This window comes from Peromyscus eremicus, chromosome 6, assembly GCF_949786415.1.
Source record: "Peromyscus eremicus chromosome 6, PerEre_H2_v1, whole genome shotgun sequence".
Lineage (NCBI taxonomy): Eukaryota > Metazoa > Chordata > Mammalia > Rodentia > Cricetidae > Peromyscus > Peromyscus eremicus.
This window is the reverse complement of record NC_081421.1, coordinates 102,990,978-103,011,320: the sequence shown is the minus strand read 5'-3', so window position 1 is coordinate 103,011,320 and position 20,343 is coordinate 102,990,978. Positions and strand designations below refer to the sequence as shown.

General features: G+C 40.2%; 1 long non-coding RNA gene across 4 annotated transcripts in view; it reads left to right on the top strand.

The window, feature by feature from the left end:
• The window catches only part of LOC131913566 (uncharacterized), a 34,469-nt gene that overhangs the window by 8,157 nt on the left and 5,969 nt on the right, over positions 1-20,343 (top strand). For 3 of the 4 annotated variants that reach the window (XR_009379920.1, XR_009379921.1, XR_009379918.1), the window contains 2 exons: positions 535-2,588; positions 4,338-4,789. This is a non-coding gene — a long non-coding RNA (uncharacterized LOC131913566). Of the gene's footprint in view, positions 1-534; positions 2,589-4,337; positions 4,790-20,343 lie in introns of those variants that run through there. The other variant, XR_009379919.1, reaches the window with a different exon arrangement.

The following is a 20,343-nucleotide window of genomic DNA, read 5'->3' as shown; positions in this document are numbered from 1 at the left end:
GAGACTGATATGTGCTATAAAGAGGCAGATAACTTTTTTCTTGATTAAAAAATACAATATGGCCAATTTCATTTATTACTTAGTAAAAAATAGTTCAATAGTCCATCATAATGTCCTATCTAGGATAAATTAATGAATTTGCTCATTTATTCTATTTCCAGGGAACCTACAATGCACTCTTTTGCTTTGGGGGATAGAATTGAGTACAAAAATAAATTAGATACGGCCATTGCTAGGAATTCAAGCCTTCCTTTAGTGGAGGATGGAGCTTCTATCATCCATCTCTTTATAGGACTAGAGCATTTTTCCCTCAAGAAACTTTTTGGTACTTTATTTCAGAAATAATCCAAACAATTGGGTGATACAGATTTTCCTGGCACTTTTAACAAAACATATATACCAAGAAAAAAATCTGTGAGCCTTTTCCTTCTTCAATCCATCAAGTCTTGGTTAATTGAAACAAAGAAACATTGAAAAAGCAAATGAAAATTTGTGATAACCAAGTTTTTGATGTGTGTTTTATATCTGTTGCAGACAAATCTCAGCAAAGGTGTCTTTCAGAGGAAATAAGACCACAAAGGAAAACAGAAAGGAATTGTAAATGTATCGAAATAGCAACATGAAGAGAGGCTAAGGAATGTCATAATCATAGACTGTAGAGAGCCATTTCACTTATGAAGTACATGTAATCATAAGCAAGATACTTTTATTGGATTAGATGTTATCACTGTGTTCTAAAATGATTGGATTAGACGCACTGAAAACAACTAGACAGAAGGCGACTGATGATTACTTGGGGTGAAAGAGAGGAGTAATGAACCGGGTGGAACAGAGGAGGGAGAGATGAATTCTAGAGAGGAAAATTAACTGTCGAAAGTACATAACCATTACTGGTTGATTGAGCAACTCACTGTCATATTTGAATAATATGCCAATCCCCAGAGTAAAGACACAATAGTCACAAGAGGAAGTCCCCACCAACAAGACAAAGTGACAGTTGCACATTTGGATTACATATATTTTCTTAGTTAATTTTATTTCCTGTTAAATAAATAAAATCATTTGAGGAATAAGCAATTGGTTCATACTGAAACATGCCAATCATAGTCTGTACCAAAGGAACTTTCTCACCAAGATATTGCTCATATTTTTCAAAAACAGAACATCAAACCAAACATAGACAATGCGATGCAAAGCCCTGTTAGTTCATTCATCATAGTTCATCTGGCCTGAGATTTGACGGAAGACTAGGAAATCAACATTTGGAGATGCAGCAATTCCTTTTATACATATCCCAATATAAGATGTAGAGCATTCCAAAGGGGTTGCACAACTGGTTCTTAGCCAAGTGTCATAGGGCTTCCATCACCGGAGGCAATAATCCTAAAATGCACATCCTGGAACAACTAATTACTGTTATACATCTTACGGCTGCAAAGCCAAAAAAAGTCAATGCAAAATTTAACATGAATTTATTTACTAGGATTAATGGAACAGTTCTGACCTTGCAGGCCACCAATCAAAATGAACCAAATATGCCCAGCATCTTCCAAAAGCCACATGATTTACATAACAACGGCATAAACATCATAAACTGCTGTGGAATGGGGAAACGTGTTGACATGTGTCACAAACTCCTCTAACCACAGTGAATGTCCTCAAGTATGAAGATGCATTATAATAATACTTCATATAACCAAAAATCTGAGTTGTAGTTATTTGATGCTTAGAAACATAAAATTCAAATATAACATAAAAACTAAATATAAATTGCTCCTACAGGAAAAACAAATATATAATTATTGCCAAGTGTCAGTATTTTCTTCCTTTATTTAAAGTTTAAGTGTTTTCTTTAAATGTGCTCAGTGTGCAAAGATTTAAAAGACACCTATTGTCCCATTTGACTCTAGTAAATCTGGTAGTAAGTGGCAAGATAAATAGTATTTCATTTCATACTTATATTCAGCATTATAGCTGACTAGAAATGGTAAACAGCAACTCTTTTCTCTATGCAGACAGAATGATGCATCTCTAGATAGATATGTCAAATGTGCACAAATAGATATATACAAACATATGATAATATTCATTGTATGTCTCTGTGTATAAACCTGAATACACAAATGTTCTTGACCCTGAAAAATTGGGAAGGCAAATAGTGATCTTCCCCATAGAATACATATACTCAACAACAATGCACATGAAGGTTCTATTGAGGCTCTGTGTTTTATGTTCTGTTCATTTAACCCCAGCACTTGGGAAGCAGAGGCAGGAAGATTTCCGTGAGTATGAGGCTAGCCCAGTCTACATAGCAAGTTCTAGACAGCCATGGCTACATGGAGAGATGCTGTCTCCCAAAATCCAATGCTATGTTTTATGTTTAGTACTTTTACTATAATAAAAAAAAATGGGAAGGCCTATTTAAAAAGCAATCTAATCTTTTTTTTACTCAGACAAAATTTCACCATCATCATCAAACAGTCAGAGTAAGATGGCAAATCAAGCATTGCCTTTCTGTGTTACAGTGGAGAAGAGTCAGGATAACAAAGAATGTCTCTATTCCAGAGGGAGGAGAAGCATTGGCCAGGGTAAGGACAAATGAAAATGTTAAGAAACAGAAGCACAACCCAGCAAAATGTGCCCTTAGCATATGGCTACTGCTGTACAGCTTCCCAGCAGGGAAAGCAAAGGCAAAGCCTCATCCAGAAGGTGACCCAGGTGACCTTGGTGAAATAGACCCACAGGATGAGCCCACAGCTCTCACAAGCTCCAGTCCATCTGGGGAATCTGGTGTGACATTGACACCTTGGACTACATCAGCAGTGAACAGGAAGCCCAACTTGTCATGATCCATGTCTCAGAGGACTGTACCTGGTCACTGTCTTGAGAGAGTACCTACTGTGTAGGGAAGGGTTATAACTGGGACTTGTTAAGAAGAAACGATCACCAGTCAGGAAGCCTGGGGTCAACTTGCTGCAGCTCCTAGTAGGAAGTAGCTGGCTGAGACTGGATGGGGATAGGGCGGTAGATGTGCGCACACAATGAGAAGCCCAAGTGGCAGGAGGCTTCAGAGGTGAGGTGAAGTCAGCGGCTCCATGCTCTTTAGCTAGGAGCTGGACAATCACAGTAGGGTGAGATAGCCCCATGCTAGAGACTGACAGCCGTGACTTAGAGGACAGCCATGAAATCAAACTTTGAGGTAAGTCTTGTATTTTTCCACTACAAACAAGACTAAGAACTCTAAAGTTTAAGTATAATGGACATTCCCTGGAACTCACTCCAACCTGTAGGGTGTTCAATACTGAGCAGAACCCAAAAGCACTGAGACAAGTCTGTGGCAACGTATCTCAATTGTCTACCCACACCCACAGTGCTCTACCCTAGCATGTTCAGCTTTAAACATTACCCCAGCCCCAAGATGTACAAACAGTTTGTCCTAGAGGGTGTGACAGCATGCTTGGTCCACAGGCTACAAACTCCAGGAGTGAGTTTTGATATACAGTGAAGGGAAGCAACGGGAGAGACTGCAGCTCTGTTCAGCAACTAGCTTTCGAGCACCCTGTGCTCAGTGCCCATTGAAACAAGATTAGACAGACGACTCCAACTTGGATTCACCACCTCTCTACCCAGCAGGCTATGAGTTAAAGAACTAAGTCTGCTCCAATCTGTTATTTTAGTTTGCTCCATATTGATATTTTTCTTCTGTCTTTGTCTATTTTCTCCTTTGCTATATTCTTCTCTATTATTTTTATTTCATTTTCAAAAGCAGCTTATAGATTTCATTCCTCTTCTTATAAATTTTGTTTATGCGTTTTCTTTATTGTGTGCACTTTTTAACATCTTCCCTTTTTCTTCTTTCCAGTGATTCCCTCTATTTTCTGTCCATGTGGTATTGTGGGGTTTTTTTGTTGCTGTTTTTTTGTTTTTTGTTTGTTTGTTTGTTTGCTTCTTCTTTCTCTCATCCCTTTCCTATTTTCCTAGTTGGATCTCACTTTTTAATCAAGGAAGCTAGTCTGTGTCTTTTGATTATGTGGTCTAGAACATTTACACTTAAGGTTATTATTGAGAGAGGTTTGACAGTTCCTCTAATAATAATATTGGTTGTTTCCATGGATGCTTGTGTTATTGCTTATTCTTTTCTTCTCACCTGTTCATGCTAGGGGGTTACTGAGTTGGACACATGTGATTCTTTCCTACTTTGCCTTTCTTTGCTCATTTATTCCTCCATAAAACATTCTTTCCTGTGCTCTTCTGATTGAAGGATAGTTTCCTTCTGAAAGACTACACTTCCCAGCCTTCCTTGTGGATCATACGGAGTTTTTCTTCACCCCATGCAGGTTGCAGCCAGCTTCTTCCTGTGAGAATTTCTCTCCTCTGCCTGCATAGCATGGACATTCACTCATCACCCCACATGGCATAGAACATATTGATCCACATAGGTGAGAACTAAGATAACCCCATTGCTGTGTTTGCACATGGCCTGGCCTAAAGGTCACACTCGCTTCTCTCTTTCTGTCTTTCTGTCTCCTTTAATCCATTATAATAATCTAACACTGACCATTTTTCCTTCTCTTCTATGTTTAAGGCTGATTCAAATAGCTTCTGTGATGAGTTAACACTAATACTCCTCAAATTATTCTATAAACTAGAAATGGAAAGAATTTTATCAAACTTATTCTGCCAGCCAAGCACTTACTATTATGATTTCAAAATTAATTAAGGCCAAACAACAACAAATACTGTAGACCACTTTTTCTGATTAATACAGATACAAACAATCTCAACAAAATACTTGCACACCAAATTTAGCAACACATTAAGAACATTATACAGGATGACTAAGTTGATTTCATTCCAGGATGGCTCAACACACATAAATCAAAAAAAAAAAATAGAGTGCACAAATAGAATAAAGGATGGAAATTAATGTGATCCTATCAATCAAAGTAGAAATGTCTCTGACAAAGGTCATCATCAATTCATAAGAAAATCCTAAGAAATTTAGGAACAAAATAAACATACCTCAACATAATACTCAACATAATAAAGATTCTCTCTCTCTGTCTCTCTCTCTGTCTCTCTCTCTGTCTCTCTCTGTCTCTCTCTCTCTGTCTCTGTCTCTCTCTCTCTCTCTCTCTCTCTCTCTCTCTCTCTCTCTCTCTCTCTCTCTCTCTCTCTCTCTCTCACACACACACACACACACACACAGCATATACCGAGCCAGCATTTTATTAAATATAGGAAAACTGAAACTCCTCCCTCTATAATCAGGGACAGGGAATGAGTGTCCACTGCTTTCATTTCTAATCAATGTAATGCTTGAAATCTTAGCATAATAAGGCAAAAGAAAAAAATAAAGGAGATGTAAATAAGAAAGGAAGAAGTCACATTGTCCTTATTTATACAGAGCCTGATGCTACCTTTAAAAGACCCTAGTGACTCCACTAGAAATGTTTAGATCTGCTAATCACTTTCATCAAAATAGCACAACATACAATCAATATGTAAATTTTGGCTATGCATCCTCACAGCCTTTCCCAAAAGGTAATTTCAACTATTTACCAGTGTGACCCTTGCACTGGGAAGTGAGAAATTAGGTTCAGGGGGTTTGTTAGACCCTGGCTCTGAACTGATATTAATTCCTCTGTACCCAGAATACTCTTTGGAGTTCATTAGCAAGATATGGGACTGGCAACTAATGGAACATCAGCCAAAGCCCCTTTTTTGGTGACCCCTTGGTCATTTCACCAGTTCATATTTGGGTAACCATTCTCAGCAATCAGAACCCATACATTTGTTCCTGGCCTCTAGAGCAAGAGCAGTTAAGGGGAGAAAGTCCACCCAGCAGATCTTCTTCTGTCTAAAGAAATAGACGACCAGAAATGAGATCCCATTTCTGGAGAGATTCCAGAGAGTGGTGCCAGGAGAAACTGGAAAGACTCAGGATGTCATTCCTACCACAACTATCCTCAGCTCTCCTATCTGGTTCATGCAGCAGGTGGATGGTCTGAGCACACAGATGCTATATGATGAGCTATACCTGTCACAGTTGTTTATGAGGCAGAAACATAGAACAAATTATCTTCCTGATGGTGAGTTTAAAATATGATTTGCAGAAGTATATACATTGATGAAAGTTGACAAAGGGTGAATTGTGGTGAGCCTGTAAAATGTCATATTGTTGGAGAACTACATTTCCCAGAATACACTTTACTGTACATATTTAGTTAGGGTAGATTATGAGACTAGCTCTTGGGAAATTTGGGGGACCAGAGTGAAGCAGCAGCTGTTTTGTAGCTAACACATGTCATTTTTCAGATGACATAAGGCAGAAGCCAGGCCTGTAACTTCTCTGTTCTCCTAGATCCTTATTCAGCCTCTCTGGCTTTCTGTACCAAGACCATGTTTAACTCTGCAGTGAAGGAGACTGACTCCTACAGGATCCCTGGCTTCTCATGCTACCAAGAGGCAAGGGAAAATTCAGCAGGTCTGAGGCGCTGCTCATGCAGACCATCTCGTCCTGGTGTTTTCCTTGGCCTTGCTCTGCCCAATTCACTGTTGTCTCCTTTTGCTTGTTTACCTCATCATCTTCAGTCTGTAGCATTGGCCACAAACCTCACAAAGACTGCACAACCTGATCAGTTTCAGCAGTTGAACAAGCCTAAAAACATACCCATGGCATGTTCATTCTTCCACTCCTGATGAACACAGATTCCATCGTAGAGACCAAAATTTGGAGCCATTGATAAGAAGTATGATAATTATGGAAAGCAAAAATGCCTGGAACAAAGAAACAGCTCTTGTGACACAAATGAAGGGATTTTGAAAGGGCAGAATTCTTTCTCTAAAACAAAAGGCAAAGAGCAGACTGGAGAGATAACTCAGTTTGTAATGTGTTTGCCACATAATCAGGAAGACCTAAGTTCAACCACCAGCATCTGCATGAAAAGCGGGCCATGTTGGCATATCTTTGTAATCCTAGGACTGAGGAGGAGATACTCAGATGCCTAAGGCTTCTTGGCCAGCTAGCCTAGCTGAATCAGTGAGCCCCAGGTCTCAGTGAGAAACTTTTGTTTCAAAACATGAAGTGGATGACTCCAGAGGAATGACACGTAAGGTTGACCTCTGGCATCCACATTCACATGCACATGAGTATACACATGCAAACACATACATACACACACACACACACACACACACACACACACACAAGCATGCACATTCATACCCACGGGTGAAATTTTTTTAAAAATATAACATCAAGAGAAAACAGATAATTCAGAAGGAAAAGTTCATCATGAAGGCATTACACTTGAAAGTTCACCTGGGCACACAGATTTCTAGAAAAGGAAGAATTTCCTAATAGAAAATAGAGAATATTGTAAGTGGGAGCATGGAGGGGACAAAGAAGAAGGAAAAATGGTGGGAAGTTCACTAGGCAACTAATAGTTACAAGTTCTATGCATGCCCCAGCCTAAATGATAAACAATATGATTACATGTTTTATGCATGCCCCAGCCTATATGATAAACACTATGGATACATGTTTTATACATGCCCCAGCCTATATGATAAACGCTATAGTCATACTATTCAAGGCCTCCTGTCATTCGCTTTCCTTTCTGTCAGGAAGAGAAGCAGCTATGGCTGCCTTAATTCAGAGTCAGGAAGACAAGACAGATGATCAGAGACCTGAAGCTCACATTGGTCCCGGGAGGTAGGTTTAAGATATTGAGCCATTCAGATCCTATCAAGTCAAAGTTCACCAACCTGACGAGGACCACTGGACAGAAACATAAGCTAGTAAGTGAGTTTCTGATATGCTGTAAGCAGTAATTGACAACGAATATTACAAACTGGGACACAAAAGCTTCATCAATGAAGGTATCAGAAAGAAAAGGCCTAAGCTCAAAGCATGGCCAACACAAGGGCAGCCCTCTGCTGTAGTGAGCTCCTGAGGGCGGAAAGAGAGATGAATGTCATGTGATGAGCTGAGGCCCGATAGAAATGCTGTGGTTTCCACACAGGTTTTCAGGTAATCTCATGGCAGCCTCTGCTTCCAACCTACAAAACCTCACATTCTCTTCCCCCAGATATGTGTTTGGAAACAATTTCAGATGCGCATGCCTCACTCTAAGCCTCCCTAAGCCTGATATCCGTAGCAAACGCTTTCCAATGCCCTGTTGTTTTAGAGAAAAACCATTAGCTTTCTGTGTGCCTAATCCAATCGTCTGCTCTTTGTCAGGAAGCTCCTGCACACCCTGTCATTGCCTTTCAGTTAAGCAGCGTGCACTGGAGTTTGGCAAACTCTCCAGGAACTCTTCTTCGTGTTAGTCCACCTATCCATGTCTGCCTGCTGGTTCGCCACATGTCTTCACACACAAATAGAGGAACTCATGAGGACTCCATTGTTACAGTGAGTACTCACATGAAGTGAAGGTATATTTGCATGCTGGCACCAACACCTATGCCCAGGAGCATTCTTCCCTTGTCAAAAATCAATTGCTGGTTTACCAGTGTCACATAGGTAAGTGCTTGGCCTGGCTCTGGAACCCTGTCATTTCCCTACGTCTTTCCTCTTTAGCTGTCCCTCCTGAAACTTGCTCATTTTGATAAAAAATTTCTTAGTCAAAAATATCTTGTGTAAGTTTTCTATAATCATAAAAGATCTCCGAAAGCTTGTTGCTTCAGAATTGCAATCACTTTTTCAGTCTTGTCATAGACGAATTGCATGCTGTATCTGGTGTGGATTGTTAAGCCCTAAGGCATGGGCCATATAGTCCCTTGTGGTTTGTGTTGGTTTTGCGTTCTTCTCTGCCTTTAAAAAAAAAAGCACTAAGTATACAGCTTGTGTTCAACAAATAATAAATAATAATCATGGATTTCATTTGCAGGTGGGATCATTTGAGAAATGGAATATTTTCATGTGAGCTTGCCAATGAATTCTCTCTCCACTCAGGGAAAAAAATGTCCTAATGCACTCTTGCCCTGAATTCAGGTTAGATTAGATGGACAATTTATTTTTGGGATCATGTCCTAGAGCACATCAGGGTACTAAAGAAAACAGGCCAGCAGAAATGTAGTGCCCCTGGGGTAATGGTGCACTGTGTGATAACAGCAAGAGGCTATTGTTACAGTTACATACAGGTGTATTCCCACAATACTGGATCAGGAGACAATTAGGTTTCCAAAGCCACCATCATCCTGCTCTGCTGAAATACGCAAAAAGGAGAGGAGGTGCCTAAATTTAGTGGAAGTAGACATGATTTTCTTCTTCACTTTCTAGGTTCAAGCAACATTTATTTCCTGCTGGGGGACTGTGGGCCCAGCACCACGTCAGGCGATGGCAAGGAGCTGCTGAATAGCATCCATGACCTGCCACCAAGGGTCTCACAGTCTTATGAAGCAGACAGATGGATAAATAAACAATCACAGCAGCTCGTGATGTGCTAAATGAAGTGCTTAAGTGTCATTTGCTCAGAGTACTGGGAAACTATAATGATGTGAACACTAAGCTTGGTCAGTCTTTAAATCCCCATTGTATTTCTTCCATACATAAAAAAAAAAAAAAAAAACCTGCCACTCTTCCTGTTAGGAATTCTGTCTGCATTGTACGAAGAGATTTACCTGCTTTGCCTCCTGAGTGCTGGGAAGGAGTAAAGGAGTGTGCCATCATGCTCAGTGTGTAGGTTTTGTTGTTGTTGTTGTGTCTTTACCTGTGGTTTTGTGTTAGACGAAATTTGGCTTAAAGGTTTGGAAATGCTCCTTCTGTTTCCATTTTTTGAGTAATTTAAGAAGTTTTTGTTTGGATCATCTCTGAATGTCTGATAGCATTATGGTGTGAACCATCTGGGCATGAGTTTCTTTTTTGTCAGAACCCTTTCATTGCCGTTTCAGTCACTTTTAATTTACTATGGGTTTGTTAAGTTGCTGATCTCTTCTTGGTTTACCTTGGGTGGTTAAACCAAAATTTAGGAACCTAGAAATTCATCCACTTCTTATAGATTTTTAACTTAGTGAGAAACACACACACACACACACACACACACACACACACACACACACACTTCAAAAATAAAGCTGGATGTGGTGGGTCATGGCAGTAATCCCAGCACTTAGGAATCTGAAGCCACAATGTTACCGTGACTTGAAGGCCAGTCTGAGCTATATAGTGAGTTCTAGGCCATTCTGACAACAGAGTAAGACAATGTCTTACAGAGAAAGAGAGAGAGAGAGAAATGAGTTAATGAAAAGATGACTAATACTTCATTATGAATTATTTCAAAAAGAGATTTTAATGTTACAGTGCTATAAACCCAGCATCCTGATTATGATTTATAAATACAGAAGTGTAAATAAATTAGTTACTACTAAAAGTGATAATAGTATAATGTAGTATAAAAGAATACATCACTATATATAAATTACTTAACAATTAAAACTAATATACAACATTCAAAAGTCATAAAATAAATATTATACATGAGGTGAAATAAAATGAGTTTCAGAAAAATTATTTTTGCTGTGGTATCTATCTTATAAACCTGAAGCCCTACAAAATTACTGAATATGTATATATGCAAAATCTAAAAAGACAAAGGAATGCACGGGAGGAGAAACAGCAAATTCAGAAGAATGTAGTCCTCTCTAGGGAGGAGATCACCATCAGGAAAAGGCACATGAGGAATAGTAAACAGGTTTGTAACATTCTCTTTGTCTAATTATGGACACATGGTTGCTTGTTACAGAATTCTTCATGATTTTTGTTTGTCTGAAAGGACTCCAAATAACGTGGGCGGGCACAAATACTATGTGTATCCGAGGTATACTTCCTTCAATTCAAGAGGAGGTTAGAGATCCCTTTTTGTTTTTCCTTGTCTCCCACCTGAGTAAGCAATTCAGTGTTCCCTGGGAGCATGGCTCTGCACAGTGTGTGTGTGATGCTTGCTCCTCAGAGCTCTGTCTTTCTCTGCCCTGCAGTAAATCACACACTTTCCTACACAGAATGTTACAAAGACATGCTAAGAGACAATGGCACTTTAGTACACAGAAATAATTTACCTGATAAATCTTTTTATTGCTTAAAATAATGCTTATGTACAAAGCAGGCTGATAGTGTGTCCTTTTAGCAAAACAACAGCAGTTTAGCCTGTAGCCTCCCAAGCCATGGGTTCTCCACCAGGTTTACAATACCAGGGATGAGCTTCTGCCTGTGGAGGGGGCCTTAAATCAAGTTAGAAAATTTCTGATAAGCCCCTATCATTCACGCTACTACTGCAACAATGGGCATCACTCTCCAGGATGGTTATTATTGCAGCTCCTAAGATTCCCAGCTGGATAAGACTGGCGATGGCTTTTCTCATCCTGCAACCAACAAAGCACCTTCCAGCTCCCTGAGTATCAGCTGGAACATCCATAGACTAGTGCAACCCTCTGCTATGGGATGGTCTGTATATCAAATTGCTCTAATTGGTCAATAAATAAAACACTGATTGGCCAGTGGCCAGACAGGAAGTATAGGCGGGACAAAAAAAGAGGAGAATTCTGGGAAGTGGAAGGCTGAGTCAGGGAGACACTGCCAGCCGCCACCATGACAAGCAGCATGTGAAGATGCCGGTAAGCCATGAGCCACATGGCAAGGTATAGATTTATAGAAATGGATTAATTTAAGATATAAGAACAGTTAGCAAGAAGCCTGCCATGGCCATACAGTTTGTAAGCAATATAAGTCTCTGTGTTTACTTGGTTGGGTCTGAGCGGCTGTGGGACTGGCCGGGTGACAGAGATTTGTCCTGACTGTGGACCAGGCAGGAAAACTCTAGCTACATCCCTCACCTGCCTTCATCAGAGGAACTTCTAAATGCAGCTGCTGGTGGTTAACACAGAGACTCAAAATCGATCCAAGTGCTGGGAGTGAGTGACTATAGAATGTTAAGTCCCATATACCGTACCCACCCCCTCAACTCCCAAGGCTTAGGAAACATTGCAGAAGATGGGAGAGCCGGAGGCCAGAAAAAAAAAAATGTTAGGAAGCAGTGTCTCCTAGACTTAAGGGGCCAGTGTGTTCATGAACTCATAGCAGACATGGTTGCCAGCACAAGGTCAAGCTCATCAACACTCCCGTATGGTGAGGGGATGGGCTCATGGGGCCCTACTCCTAGACGCGAAGCTGTTGGCTGTTGGTGGCCGTGGGGGGACAGTTTTCTCGGGTGGTGTGGTTCACACTCCTGTGGATGGGGTGCTGCTAGTTCCACGTGCATGTGGGCAGCACTAAGTAGACTCAGTGGAACCCAAGAAAAAGAGAGAGGAGGAGAAAAAAAGGAGAAATAAAAATGAAATCAGAAAGGGAATGTGGAGAAACGCAGATCTTATCTAAATACAAAAAAAAACTTTAATTATCTAATATCATTTATATTTCCATTCTATAAAAGCTAGGAATGAAGTAGAATTAGAAACACAACTAAGTTTCTTTCATTGATATTTCCAGAAAAAAAAAAAATGACGAGGTGGAGGAAATCACTAGGAAACATAATTTTTGGTCCAAATAAAATCTCGTCTTCTTGGGACAATTGATGTAGCCTGTGGCTCTTAACTTTCAAAATTAAAATTTCTAAAGAGATTTAAATGATAAAATAAATGTGTATAAATACAAAAAGAAATAAAACGTATTAAATCTGGGGCACTAAGATTTTAAAGTGTCAAGATATAAGTAGTTTTGGCAAATTCATGGGAGCACGTCCTAAGGAGTCCCAAAGCCACCGACTGCAAAGATCAACAGAAACATTAGAAATGAGGGCCCTCTTTTCACAGAAAGAAAACCACATGCCTGGGAAACTCAGCAAATGTACTAGATACCGTTTCCCAAACTGCAGGCTATTGTTAGCATTCCAGGAAGTCCCTGGTGCAGTGTTGCACCTACAGAAGGAATGAAAAGGAGCCGAGACTGAGCTAGCTCTGCCGCCTGGAGGAGGATACTGTAAAGACATCGTCCATTTTTTCATTCTCACAAGAACTTTATCTGAGTTGGGAAATGTCATTCAGTTTTCCTGAAGAGCAAGCTGGGGCTTAGCCAGGTTCTATTACTTGTATTAGTTCTCTCCTACAAACAATGGAACCAGAATTCAGACAGAACGTGCGCACACCCGAAGCCGAGCTTCCCTGTACATAGTCCTCTCTGTAGTGATGGGGTGGAGGTGAGGAGGTAAAGCCGGCAGCAGTTACTCTCCGACAATCTCAGAAGCAATATGACCCCCCAGGGAGCAAGCGTTCTTATTACAATGCTTTGTGGCCCCCCAAAGAACCATAGTATATAAAAAGATATGAAGTGTGCCTGTGGTATTAAATTGTCATGGGACAAGGGGATCAACTAGGGGAGAAAATGTCTAAGTTTCCAGAGGGGAATGATAATGAAAAAATACAAAGAGGTTGAGAATGTCTCCTGTGTTCCAAGCACAGCATACAAGTCTATTTTAAGTCATTCTTCAGACTTTACGTATAAACCCCAAATCGGAACATGTGTTTCTCAATTCTATTAAATGTATGTTTTCCAGCACCAACGGGTCTTCTCTTTTATGTGCTACAGGCTTTATGCTGGTCAGATCATGGATTTTAGAGTCAGGCAGATGTATCAAGTTGGCAAGTTAGCTCAGTTATTCATAGTGTTTGCATTAACATGAACTCCCTTGGGTTTTGTCTCACTTATGGGACCATTGAAATAACAAACTATAATTGTATGTGAAATTTTAAGTAAATATGAGGCCTTTCCTCTACATTTGGCTACTAATTTCTTTGAACAATAAATCTCTCCATTAGCAAGAAAAATGGAAAAAAAATGGTTAAAATAAAGGTCCTTTTACTTTAATAAAAGCACCAAATGCCTTTTACTTTTATTGGTGCTCTTTTCAGGTGGCTGGGATTTGCATTTGAGCACTCAGAAAAATAAGGCAGACTGTCTGGTGGTTTAGCAGTGGGATTTGCTGGGTTATCTTGAAGGAGGGAAATTTTGCCATTGTTCTGTCTTAGAGTGTTAATATTATTTAACTCACCAATCTTCCCCCTCAGCCTCTCCAGAGCTGAGATTACAAACCTGTGAGTTTGTCCATGTGAGTAGAGTGTCAAAGGAGGTCATAAGAGGGTGTCATCTCCCCTGGAGCTGGAGTAAAAGCAGATGTAAACTATTCAAGGTGGTTGCCAGGAACTGAGCTCTGGTCGTCTATAACAGCAGTATACACTCTTAAGCATTGAGCCATCTTTCTAGCCCCAAACAAAGGAATTTTAAAGATGTAAATATTTATTTTATGTGTATGTTTGTGTGTGTATATGTGTGCCAGAGTGTGTATGTGCATCACATGTATGCAATGCCTGAGGAGGCCAGAAGGTGTCAGATGTACTGGAGTTACAGGCAGCTGTGAGTCATGCACTGTGTGCTGAGAACCAAGTCTGAGTTCTCATCAGGAGCAAAAGATACTCTGATTTTCTAATGATCTGAGATAGAAGTAAAAATCAAAGGTAGTATTTATTTTACTCAGAACCTTCAGTGGCCATAAAATTTAAATTTAATCAATGGAATCACAAGGGATAAGCATCTCAAAGGAGAAAGGTGACAGAAAAAGTGTTCTCTAATAATAGAAATGTAATCAATTTTTACATTTCTTGAATTATGATATTGATAAATATGCCTTAATGCAACTATTGCAACTCAAAAATATTTTCAGTGTGATGGCTTTCCCCACTCCATTATGCTAACTTAAAAGTACAACTATGAGAACTATATTTGCTACAGTTTACCCTTAAGATTCATCTTTCTCTCCATAAGCGAAAAGAAAAAATAACTAAAGATAAACATGTGCTCCAATCTAGAGTCTCTAAAAATTATTTTTTAAATTCAGACATATTATTCAATATGCACAAAAAAGACAAACCCTCATCAATAAATTTTGTATTTCAGAGAACTTTTTATAAGAACACTGAAACTAGTAGTTATGCTATTTTTATGCTACTACAATCTCCTAAGATCCTTCTTTACAATATACTGAAAGGAACATCACAAGCCAAAAGGAATTTAAGATGTTATGTAACATTCACATAAAATAGTGGTGCAAAACTAATTCCAGTTCTGGAGAGGCATAAGCAGAAACATCATAAGTTCCAGACCAAACTGGTTATACAGCAAGATTGTCTCAAAAAAATCAATAAAAGATATGTATACACATGTAGCATTATGAAAAATAAGTGTGTTTTTATATCTATCCATCTAAATCATCCCTTATGGACATTTGACCTTTTGGTGTGATACATGGCATAGATATTATATGCAGATATATTTTATATCTTTAAAAAGGAAGTAATGTCATTTAAATTATACATTCCTCCCCAATCTAAATTGCAGCAATTTAAAACTAACCTGAAACAAGTCTGAAAGAGTGACTCAAGAGTAAGATGTTGTGTGATAAGGTTGAGGTGTTGCAGAGGCCATCCCCCAAGCAAAGCAGCCACCATCTGAATCAAATCAGCCATGCCTGCTTGGAAGAACCACTGGATTTTGACTGTTGGCATTCCCTCATAGAAGGAAGGGGTGTCTCAGGGAAGTGTTAGAGCAGTAGTTCTCAACTTTAAGGCTGTAACCCTTTAATACAATTCCTCATATTGTAATGACTTCCAGCCATAAAATAATTTAATTGCTACTTCATAACAGTAATTTTCTACTGTTATGAATCATAATGTAAATATCTGATGTGCAGAAAATCCAATATTCAACCCCCATAGGGGTCATGACCCACAGATTGAGAACTATTCTGCTAGAGTATATAGGCTGGGAAAGGTTAACTGAAGAAGGAATCCATCTATGTGCTATGGAGAAGATATCATTTATGCAGGTGGAGATTTTCCAGTGCAGCTGGTTTGGGGTCACCCATTGTCCTGTAGGAAGCCCCTCATCCTAATCCACAAGTAAGCCCAATAAATTCATTATTTCCCCAGTTTAACTTTGGTGGCATTATACTTTGGTATGGGAGACCTCCTAAGGAGGAGGCAGATATTGTTTACATCTCCCCAAGGAAGGCATTCTCACCACAGAAGGAAGTGACAAAATTGGAGGAAAGCTGTGTTTCTACCACTTAGCAATAAAAATTGTTATCATTTTTAGTTACTGGACAGATGCTGATTGTAGTTAAGAGCAAATCTGTTTGTCTAGAACATTTTCATAATTTTAATCTTCTCTGAAGTTACACTAAGCTTATCTCAAGAAGGACACAAATGAGCATCTCATTGTGGGAAATGGACACAGCTCCATGTCACTTTAGAATGAGCACCTCCAGCGGACTTATTTTAAGGCACCATATCTAGTTTTGGATGTTCTGGATCACTACCCATGGGATATTAGAGAAACTAAGCCTTTCTAATCCCCAAGTGATGACAGAGAAAGCAGTCTGCCAGAATGACTTTTTGTTTCTTCCTCTAGTTTAGCCAACATGAACATTTTACTAGAAGCTGGTCATCATTGGGTTAAATTTGAAAAATATCAAAACTGTCCTTCTCTTGCGCCCTGTATCACTTCGTTTCTAAGTTTTGAAGGACCTTGCCGGAGTTTAGATATGTCTGGGATCTGGCTAATTATTGCAGTGAGTATGCTGGGGAGGCTAGTTTGTTCCATTGTGCTGCAATTAGACTCCAGAACCAATTACTCTATGTCAATCCAATTTTCTACATAAGTAGTGTTGACAGCACTTGATACAGTCACTAAGGTTGAAAACATGGTCAAACTGCTCGTCGGAAGTTTAGCCACTTTATTCTTTCAGTTAAGTGGAACAGCATCTTTCCTTTCCTTTTTCTTATTTGGAATTGGGCAAAACTGAATGATTGCCTTGATTTCTAGGAATAAAAAAGTGGGGGAGCTGCAGCAGTGAGACCTATCATTGTTGTGACCAAGGGTCTGAAAGAAATGACTGAAGGGATTGAGGGTTTGCTTTCGACTAGAGTTTTTTTTTCTTTTCTTTCTTTTTTTTTTTTTATTTTGCAGTACAATTCAGTTCTACATATCAGCCACGGATTCCCTTGTTCTCCCCCCTCCAGCCCCCCTCACCTTCCCTCCAGCCCACCCTCCATTCCCACCTCCTCCAGGGCAAAGCCTCCCCTGCGGACTGAGATCAACCTGGTAGACTCAGTCCAGGCAGGTCCAGTCCCCTCCTCCCAGGCCGAGCCAAGCAACCCTGCATAGGCCCCAGGTTTCAAACAGCCAACTCATGCAATGAGGGATCTGGATGCAGAGATCCATGGGTAGGCCCTGGGTGGATCTCTGGGAGTCCAATTAGTGAGAATGAGGAGGGTTTATATGAGCGAGAATTGTTGAGACCAAGGTTGGATAAAGGACAGGGACAAATAGCCAAACAAATGGAAACACATGAACTATGAACCAATTGCTGAGGGGTCACCAATTGACTAGAGATTTTATGCTTGGCCTGAGTGCCATTGACTCCGGCTCCATGGTGAATTGAGTTGACAATGGAAGCATGTGAGGAGAAGGTTGTTTACCTCATGGTCAACAGGAAGCAGAAAGAGAAGAGCCAACCAGGACTGGACATATCATTCAAAGGCATAACTCCACTGGCCCACATCCCACAACAGGACCCCATTTCCTAAAGTCACCACAACCACCCGAAATATCACCACAAGCATTCAACACATGAGCCTATGAGAGAAATTTCATACTTAAAGATATCATAAGGTGTTGTGGGATATTTGTTTATACTGTAAAGATGTGTCTCTGCCTAAGGTGCTTTCTGATTGGCTTAATAAAGAGCTAAATGGCCAATAGCTAGGCAGGACAGACTAGGCGGGACTTCTGTGGAGAAAGAGGACTCTGGAAGGAAGAGAGGTGGAGATACCAGGGAGATGCAGAACAAGTCTTACATCCAGTACAGAGGAGAGGTAACTGAGCCAAGTGACAGAATACAGATTAATAGAAACAGATTAATTTGAGTTATAAGAGCTAGTTGGGGAAAAGCCTAAGCTAAGGCCAAGCTTTTATAATTAATAAGAAGTCTCCATGTCATTATTTGTGAGCTAGCAGTCCCCCAAAAAAGTTAAATAACAATAAGGCACTCAAGTGAAATGATAATGAGAAAATGAAATGGTAAAATTTGCAAGTAAATGGATGAACCTAGAAAAGATTATAGTGAGTGAGGTAAACCAGACCAGTAAAGACAAATGCCACATGTTTTCTCTCATCTATGTTTTCTAGCTTCAAATCCTCACATGTGAGCATACATTATGGAGTAACCACAGAAAACAGGGAAGGACAAATAGACCATAGGAGGTTTATGTGAGGGGAATGTCAGAATACAGGTGATATGAAGTGGGAAACTATTGGTGAAATTATTAAGGCCACTCCACGTAGTTAAAAGGGAGGTTTATCTAGTGGCCTAACTTACAAATGAAGGGATAGGTAGGTTGCAGGGTCTAGAAAAGGCGTGGCGCAGTCCGGCGGTGTTCTCTGGAGAACTCTGCTCAGTCTACCTCCAGAGTCCAGGGTCCAGGAACCAAGAGTGCCGGTGCATCCCGGGTCTTCAGGGCCCTCCCTTGGCCCCGTCTTGTAGACGTGACAGTTACCAAAGCCTCAATGGGGGTTGGAACTTCCAGATCAAATCTGGAATGGCTACCCACTACAGGAAACAAAAACCTGGGATGTGGTTCCAACTGAGGAGGAGGGAGAGAGGTCATACAGTAGCAGAAGGAGAGATGCGAAGCAAATAACACTAAGGATGTTTGAGAAAGCCTTAAAGCCTCAAGGAACTATATTATTTTATATTTACCTACAATTATACAAAATGCACACAAGTGCATGTGTGTGCACATGTGCACCTGTGTGTGTGTGTGTGTGTGTGTGTGTGTGTGTGTGTGAGATCTGACCTGAAAGCCTCTTTCTTATGGTCTAGCATCCATAGTTCCAGAAAATACTATGCAAGCTACCAGACAAGAGAAGCAATTAAGCAGTCCTACCCAGCTACGACACCTATGAACCATGACAAACACCAGCATGACAAGATACGCATAATGGTGCAATAAGTGGCAGCCACATGTTGGTGGCAATCAACAGCTCTCTAATTGGACTTAAGGCCCACTTAACAGAATGAAAATCATGCCTGGTACTGGAAACCTAGCCAGCTTCCTGGGGCTATCAAGGTCATGGACCTCAGAAAAGGATCTACTACTGCCATTTTGCTACATACTCCCTTACTGCATTCTAAATCTTATCCTCATATCCACAGGTAAGTGTGTAGCATCACCCTCATCAGAGAAGCCTCTCTTTATAGAAGATGGAGACCATCACAGAAAACCACAACTGGACATAATGCGGAGATCAACAAACCACGGGGAGCCCGGCCCCAATGGAGACATCTGCATCCCAGCCATAGGTTCAGGGAGCGTTATCGAAAAGGAGACAGAAATATTTTAAGAGTCAGAATACCAAGAAGTCTGCTGGACACTGTCTCTTCTTAAAATACCTGCATAAAAAAGTCCAGGGGGAGAATTGTAGGATCCCACCCCTAGACAAAGAATTACAGGCAACTAATGACTTCTGGAATAAGGACAATTATCTTTCCCAGTAGTGGCATCCTTATTGGCTGCCCAATGCCATAGGCACACACACACACACACACACACACACACACACACACACACACACACACCCTAAACAAAGTCATCAGGTTGTATTTAGATATATTTGTGCATACACATGCATGAATTCATATGCATTTCTATATATGAATGTATAAAATCTAAGAAAAAGAATCTATCAACTTGAGAGTGAGGGAGGACATGGCACATGGGAGGGCAGGATTCAGTCAAGGCAGGGTAGCTGGGAGGGGCTGGAGTGAGGAAAAGCAGAAGGGAAAGTGATTAATTCTATTTCAATTCAAAACTTTACCCAGAAATAAAATATGGACTTATTCTGAACCACGGCAGCCAGCAGCCAAGGCTGCAGCAGCAAATGAAATTTTAAAATGCAAGTAACTTCGAATGACAGCTTAAGCTGTTTTAGAAGGTGTCTGTGGATGAGGAGTATGTAGTAAGTAGAAAATAGCTTGGCTTCCGGAAGCTCTAGAATTAGATATGAAAGATTTAGTGAGTGAAAAGCATCCTGGAATCCAATCCTCTCAAATATTCATCTTCATTCCTACTTATTAAGAAGCCGTGCCCACCAGGGAGAGATATAGAGAACAGGAAATGAGGTCATTCTGCTCCTTTTGTTGATGTGGTCCTATTGAATATTTCCATCTGAAGGTCCAGCGCTTCTTGGGAATATCCCATAGTACTGAACTTGAAAATTCAATCTACAGAGAA